The sequence below is a fragment of the Nicotiana tabacum genome, chromosome 1 (assembly GCF_000715075.1).
Source record: "Nicotiana tabacum cultivar K326 chromosome 1, ASM71507v2, whole genome shotgun sequence".
NCBI lineage: Eukaryota > Viridiplantae > Streptophyta > Magnoliopsida > Solanales > Solanaceae > Nicotiana > Nicotiana tabacum.
The window spans coordinates 117951683-117959928 of record NC_134080.1 but is presented as its reverse complement, the minus strand read 5'-3'; the positions used below and the strand labels follow the sequence as shown (position 1 = coordinate 117959928).

The 8246-nt window shown below is 36.1% G+C and overlaps 1 long non-coding RNA gene across 5 annotated transcripts; it reads right to left on the bottom strand.

The window, feature by feature from the left end:
- Positions 1-1424: 1424 nt before the first annotated feature.
- LOC107808919 (uncharacterized) lies at positions 1425-6895 on the bottom strand. Of its 5 annotated transcripts, XR_012709341.1 has the most exons (5): positions 6692-6895; positions 5176-5284; positions 4634-4694; positions 2987-3042; positions 1425-1697 (listed from the first exon to the last, which is right to left on the bottom strand). It is a non-coding gene; the product is annotated as an uncharacterized LOC107808919 (long non-coding RNA). The 5 variants fall into 5 exon arrangements; XR_012709337.1 differs by having other exon boundaries at positions 4634-5284; XR_012709340.1 differs by lacking the exon at positions 6692-6895 and having other exon boundaries at positions 5176-6685.
- Positions 6896-8246: the final 1351 nt, after the last annotated feature.

Below are 8246 nucleotides of genomic sequence, written 5' to 3'. Positions count from 1 at the left end.
TGTTTGCCTTATCATGCCATATACTACCTCGCCACTAGTCTCCTGGACTATATGCCTTGTGTACTGCACTACCTTTATAAAAAACAAATCAAAGCACAAAATTAGCATTTCTTTTGTTGTAGTCGTAAGCTATGACTAGTGTGATAATTGCACAATTACTTTAAAATCAATAATCATAAAATAGACTTAAGAATTCCCAGTGAAACTTATGAAATTTAGCAACAAAGCATGCACTGGCAACTTTAGTAAGTGCTAACTGTCAAAGCATTGTGTTCCTTATTTACTTATATGTTTTGCGTGCAGACTTTGAAACCAACACAACACACACAAATAAAGAACCTCAAAACAAATTCTAATTAACAACACAAGGTCGATCTTTAAGGATCTCAACAATCTATACCATGTGACAACAAAAATTTTAAGTTAATTTTTCACAAAACTGCTTACTTTTGTACTCTAAACTAACAAGACCACATGCTCAGGCTGCCACTCATTAGCGACTATGTAAAATGATAAAAATCAAATATGAATCTAGACCAAGCTAAAAATATAATAAAGTTTTTATTTTTAGTTGTCTGATCAATACGATAGATGGCATTACTTGATTCTTTTTATACTATATAAATTTACTTATAGTCGGTCACTAGAATGAAATGTTTGGTATCTGTTTGGTATATGAATGTTTGATGTCTGTTGGTAAACAAATACTGATAATTTTTTATGAAGTAAGATAAATAAATATTGATAATATTTGTATAAATTTTCTTATTTGACTTTCTAAAATTATTTCTTTTAGAAGACATTACCATATTAGACCAGTACAAATACAAATCAGTTTTGCTTTTTTTTGGTCAATTAAAGAGTAATCCTAGCAGTTCCTACTTAAAAGTTAACGAGGGAGTGCTGAGATGATACTTATTATATACAACTTGTTCAAGAATGCATAAAAATGACCTCCTACCATTTTAATAGAAATTATTCTAGATTTCAAGGCCAAGTTCACTAAAACCATAAACACTAATTAAATATTTAAAAAATTAGGAGCAGAGTAAAGCACTCAAATACCTTGATGGAAGATTCTCCATATTTTTTTCCTATACCACGTGAATGAGGTTCAGAGGTATCCATGCCTCCAACTTTGAGTTTCTCATAGTCCCCTATCATATGTATGTTCACTCCCTTTCTACTTACCGCTTTGGTACTTGATAGAGTTGATCTAGAAGTAATAGTAGCTTTGGTGCTTCTGATCTTTCTCACCTTGGGTACTGGACTATCCTCGTAATTGTCACGCCCCGAACCTAGGCCTGGACGTAACACGACAATCGGTGCCTGACTATATATGACCGAGCGAACCAACTGGCTAGCTGAATCAATATGTGGTATCATAACATACTGAATGCGGAAGATAAACTAACACATGCTGATATACTGAAAGTCTGGATGATATAAATCAAAGAGTGGAAATACTAATACAATTCTGAAACATATTTGTAGCCAACATAGCTTAATATGAAAAGCCTATGACTCTGTCTAACTGTTACTCTAGTCTATGAAGTCTCTAATGAAGTAATGAAAACATTGACTGTCTAAAAATACTAAAGACTGTAGTAATGATAATGCCCCGAAAAAACTAGGGATCACCAAATAGCTGGTACAAGAATCCTAGTGCTCTGAATCATCAACCTGTAAATCATTACCTGCATCGTGAGATGCAAGCCCCAGGCAAAAGGGACATCAGTACATTTGAATTGCACTGGTATATCAAGCAACTGGAAGAAAGAATAATAAATGCTGAAATTGAAACTAAGCTGATAATTGAGAATTTATAATTGATAACTGAAATGATAACTATTCAAACTGAAACTGAAATGATAACTGATAACTGGTAACTGAACTGATAACTAGTAGTTGAACTGATAACTTGAAACTGAAATGATAACTGATAACTGAAATGATAACTAATAATTGAACTGAACAAAGGAAGCAAGGATATGAATACTCCCTCTTCTGAATGATGGTGTGTGTGTGTGTGTGTGTGTGTGTGTGTGTGTGTGTGTGTGTGTGTGTGTGTGTGTGTGTGTGTGTGTGTGTGTGTGTGTGTGTGTGTGTGTGTGTGTGTGTGTGTGTGTGTGTGTGTGTGTGTGTGTGTGTGTGTGTGTGTGTGTGTGTGTGTGTGTGTGTGTGTGTGTGTGTGTGTGTGTGTGTGTGTGTGTGTGTGTGTGTGTGTGTGTGTGTGTGTGTGTGTGTGTGTGTGTGTGTGTGTGTGTGTGTGTGTGTGTGTGTGTGTGTGTGTGTGTGTGTGTGTGTGTGTGTGTGTGTGTGTGTGTGTGTGTGTGCATAACTGCGACCTCAGTTCCAAAATGCATAAAGCATAAACTGCGGCCTCAGGCCCAAAGATGCATAAAGCATAAACTGCGGCCTCAGGCCCAAAGATGCATAAAGCATTAGCTGCGGCCTCAGGCCCAAATATAGGTGTTCAACATTCAGGGATTTAAAATCAGGAACTGAGAATCATACTGCAATACATAATAGTGAAATACTGAATCACGCTGAGTTATATGATACTGGAATACTGGATCACACTTAGTTACATTATACTCGAATACTGAATCATACTAAGTTACATAATACTGGAATATTGAATCATACTGAGTTACATAATACTGGAATACTGAATAGGACTAGAATGAGACATGTATTCTTGAACTGGTTATGAACACTGAAACTTCAACTGTTTATGACATGCTAAGTCAGCTATACTGAGACTTAGGGACATCAAGCCCAATTCTATATTGAATACGAATTGAGCTCACAACGTTCAGAATGAAAGTCATGAACGAGTTACGAAGCTAGAGAATAGGAGTTCTACAACTATTCAAGGAACTAGTCTTAACTATACTTCTGAGGTAATTGGTACGTCGTAAAAGAAACGTAATGTAGGGAGAATCATTAAGATTCTCAAACATAGAGAGTTAGCCTCACATACCTTAACTTCTTGTTCTTGATCGTAATACAACATTCGCCAATCCGTTCAACTTCAATCTATATAAATACAAGTCAAAGGTATTCCATATTAGCAATAATACTTATGTTTTGATCACTTAGGCATTTTATCAAACACTTGGTGGCATAAAGCTTCATAGCCCTTATTAATGGTGTCTCTACACCCAATAACCCATTCTCTTGCTTCTAGATAAATTCTAAAGTCTCAAATGGTTATAATCAACATCATTCTTTATCACCCATAACGTAATCAACACCCATAACCAATAATAACCAATCAACAACCCAAACCTATCACCGTTCATGCTTTTCTATCAAAACCATCAACTCATATCTCATGAACTAGAGTTTATAATCATTAAACCAATGCTAGAACCAATTAGAGGGTGAAGACATTACCTTTTTTGACGTTCAATCTTCTTAAATTCGAGTTCTAAGCTTCCTTCTCTCAACAATGATGTCCTAATTGTATATCTAATGATATTGAGGTTTTACCCATGTTAATAAGATGTTGGAAAATTTAAATTGACTTAGAATCACCATTAGAACTTACCTTGGGTGGTGGAAGGACCCTCAAGGAGTTAGGTTTTTGAGAGTTCCCCTTTCTAGAGCAAGTTTTTATGTTTTGGGGTTGTGGGGAACGAAATATAGCTTTAAAACGACCCCCCACGAGCGCGCTCGCGCACCTGGAGACCTGTCCACGCTACTAACCGCGCTAAACGGCAGTAACACTGCTTCAAAATTAGCGCGGTCGCGCTACCGGGCGCGCATATTATATACTGTTCTGTAAAATGCACATAACCTTTTGTACAGAGATCCGTTTGAGCTCCATAATATATTGTTGGAAAGCTATTTCAAAAGCCTACAACTTTCATGCTTTGCGTTTTCCTAAATTCCTTACACATTTTCACCAAAACCTACTGGAATACGAACCTTTTGCAAACTTGGTCGATTTTGTCAAATCTTATGCACCTCACTTTCCTTCTTGATTTTGAAACTACTATTTTCACCCATAATCATCCCGATAGGACTTAATATGTCCAAAATATAACCTTACTACTCATTTAACTTATTCATACCTAATCTGAATATGCGGGGTGTTACAATAATCTTCATAACTAGAATCAGAAGATACATTCCAATAAGGAGTGACTCTGAAGAATATACATATACGAATATATGATCGTGGGAAAAAATAGCTATTTAAAATTAGTTACCCAAAATTTTGTTCACATCACTGGGGAATGTTGGACAAACTCAATTCTGTATATGCTATTGATCGAACTCGAGAAGGACGAAAAAGATGAATAATAGAATAAAAACAAGGTAGAAATAAAATATGAAAAAAGTGGATAAAGAAAAGAAAAGGAAAAATAAGCAACTCATATTGCATTCACCAACATATTACATCATAGTTCCAATCATATTAATGAATTTAGAAGTTTCAAATAATCTGGAACATGTGGAAATTGGTTAACATCGCTATCCTAATAGACTAGCAGTATGACTAAAATCAAGGAGTTAACTACTACATATTTCTCTTATTATACCATGAATATTATAGAGATAGCAAGTTGCATGACAGAGATAAGCAATATAAATTTAAATTAAAAAAAGAAGGAATCTTTACTTTGAAATGGCATTCATGACGTTTATGTAGCTCGTTCCTGGCAGCTATTTGCATCGAGAACCTATTATAAAAATCAACACTTTAGGAGACAAGTGCACCAGATAAGTATGTTAAATATTTTAATGTATAAGCCTACCTCCAATGTAAGCTTAAGAAAATCTCCCCAAACTCTGTGCCGATAATCAAGTTAGATGTTACAAACTAATTTTTCTCTATGGAACATCATCTTAATAATATAGACATAAGAATCTTGAAGAGAATGAGAAGACTAATTAACAATAAAACTAATTCCATTGAAGATGAACTAAGTAATCTCAGCAGCAGAAACTTATCCAACAATTGCAGCAACAGTAACATCATGGATAGGAAACAAATCTTTTAAGCTTTCAGGTTTCATGAAAATTTAGTACAAGAAGATTAGTATTTAGCTTTTGCACTACATTACAAATAGCTTGTCTAGTATCTTGTGATAGTTTCTGATCTATCTGTGCATGAAGGGAAATAAAACAGTATATCACCAATCACAACAATAATTGTCTTACTATCTTTCGTCGTTAACTCTCATGAGAGCTACTCCTCCTCACATGACCAAGTCACCTAAGCCACGCTTCCTGCATCTTTTCCTCAATAGGGGCCACACCCACCTTGTCGCTAAGATAAAAAATAAAAATACAATAGATGATACTCTATAACACCAACCAAGAGTGCAACAAAGGTTAGTCTTGAAATGTCATTACTATCTTCTCGCATGAAGCAAATAAAAGAATGTAAAAAAAAAGAATGGGATTAAGCAATAAAACTATATTAAACAGAATGATTCTTAAAAAGAAAAATATGAGTATGAAAGGCTACAACCAAAAAGGAGAAAAGGATGATGAAGCTTATATGCATGAGGCAATAAGTCATTATGCCACAATTAAACAACTATTTCAACTTGAAATAGGAATAAGGTTTGTACTGCAGAGTTTTTCAGTACAATCTGACTCTAGCTCTTCTCGACAAATCTAGATGAACTAAATTTTCCTCTAAACATGCTTCATAACTTTGCATCTACTTCTGTTAGTATGATGTAAGATCCAATGGATTGAATTATCTGATATTGTCACAACAATAATTAACAATTATAGCATAAGTTTGCCCCGACTTAAATCCTTGGAGAGAAGACATTCCATGTTGAAGTCCTTTCTAGAATTTAGGTCTAACTTCATCGAGAGGAATTACATGAAAGTACACATATAGAATTCAGCCATCTTGCTAAAATTTTACTCCCACCGTTTGGAACATGAATTGCAACTAATGACTAATATTTGAGTTTTTGAAAGATTTCAAAACTAAGGTTAGAAATATCTGGGAAAAATAATTTTTTGGGGCAAAACAAATAAAACGACACTTATAAAAATACTTGAACGCCGAGTTTCCAAAGTCAGGTTGCAAACTTAAAACAAATATCATCTAAAGTAATTGGGGGAATTGCACATGGTTAATGGTTAATCTGCACACTTAGTTAGCAACAATCAAAGTTTTCAGACTATTTAGAGAAATTATATATCCAAAGTTCTTTCTATTCATTATCATTTTGAAGCATTCTTTCTTACTAGTTTTAGATAAATTTTCTCAATATTGTTTTTCCAGATCTGCAATATTCCAAGAGAAAATTTCATTCTCATGAGAATGAATTTTACAGCCAAAAGAACGTGACTATAAAATCAAAGAAAAATAAATTCTGTAGAAAATCAATAATAATAATTCGCAAAGCACCCGATGCAGAAAATTATTTAAAAAAATCTCTAATAAACATTTGCCATTTATCAGAATACATAAAACAAAAATATTAGAAGGGACATTAAGTTCAGAGGCGCAACTTTTGGCTCCTTCAATTTTAGAAAAATAGTATGCCCATCGGTTTCTCGATTGACGATGCAGAAGAAGAAGTGGAATAGCTATTCAACAACAGAGCTTCAAACTCTTTTGATGTTCTTCATTAATTTATTAAAAATATAATGAATCTTTCTCAAGTAGTAATCAAAAGAGAAAGAAGATGAAGTTAATGATAAATACCAGAGTAACCGATCCAGCAGTAAATAGAAATGAATGTAGAGTGTTAGGGTTTCGGTTGATTTTCATTTGTCATTCCTCTAGGATATTGATGAATAAAAGATAAAAAAAATAGTTAATTAATATTAAGGAGGGAAATGAAAAACAATTTGGAGAGATTGTGAAAACAGGTCCCGCTCTTGGAATTGTTAGAGTTATAGTAAAAGGCGTAAGTTTTAGTGGCAAGTGTTTTTAATTGCTGATAAAAAGTACTTATTCTCGCCAAATATTCAATTGCCACTAATATTGGCTTATACAGAATAAATTAGCGACAATTAAGTTATTGCCACTAAATAATTGCCACTAAAAACCTTTTTTGTTATAGTGGTTGCAGGGTCGAGTTTGTGTGCCTAATGTGGATGGGATTCGAGAGTTGATTTTAGATGAGGCTTATAGCTCCCGGTACTCAATTCATCTGGGCGCCGCTAAGATGTATCAGGATTTGCGGCAGCATTATTGGTGGAGTAGAATGAAGAAGGATATCGTTGAGTATGTGGCTCGGTATTTGAATTATCAGCAGGTTAAGTACGAGCATCAGAGGCCCGATGGTTTATTTCAGAGGATTGAGCTTCCCGAGTGGAAGTGGGAGCGTATCACTATGGACTTTGTTGTTGGACTCCCACGGACTCAGAGGAAGTTCGATGCAGTGTAAGTTATTGTTGATAGGCTGACCAATTCAGTGCATTTCATTCATGTGGCAGTCTCATATTCTTCGGAGAGGTTAGATGAGATCTATATCTGGGAGATTGTTCGCCTTCATGGTGTGCCCGTGTCTATTATTTCGGACCGAGGTACGCAGTTTACCTCACATTTCTGGAGAGCACTTCAGCGAGAGTTGGGCACACGGGTTGAGTTGAGCACAACGTTTCATCCTCAGACGGACGGGCAGTCCGAGCGGACCATTCAGATTTTGGAGGATATGCTCCGAAATTGTGTCATTGACTTTGGAGGCTTGTGGGATCAGTTTTTGCCTTTAGTAGAGTTTGCCTACAACAACAGCTACCAGTCGAGTATTTAAATGGCTCCGTATGAGGATTTGTATGGTAGGCGGTGTCGGTCGCCGGTTGGGTGGTTTGAGCCGGGAGAGGCTCGGTTGTTAGGTACGGATCTAGTTCAGGATGCCTTGGACAAGGTCAGGATCATTCAGGATAGGCTTCGTACATCTCAGTCCGGGCAAAAGAGTTATGCCGACTGCAAGGTTCGTGATTTGGCATTCATGGTCGGTGAGCGTGCATTGCTTCAAGTGTCGCCTATGAAGGGCGTGATAAGATTTGGGAAGAAGGGCAAGCTTATCCCTAGGTTCATTGGCCCGTTTAAGATTCTTTATCGAGTGGGAGAGGTGGCTTATAAACTTACGTTGCCGCCGAGCTTATCAGCCGTGCATCCAGTGTTTCATGTGTCCATGCTTCGGAAGTATCACGGCGATCCATCCCATGTGTTAGATTTCAGCACTGTCCCGTTGGACAAGGACTTGTCTTATGAGGAGGAGCTGGTAGCTATTCTAGATCGGCAGGTTTGT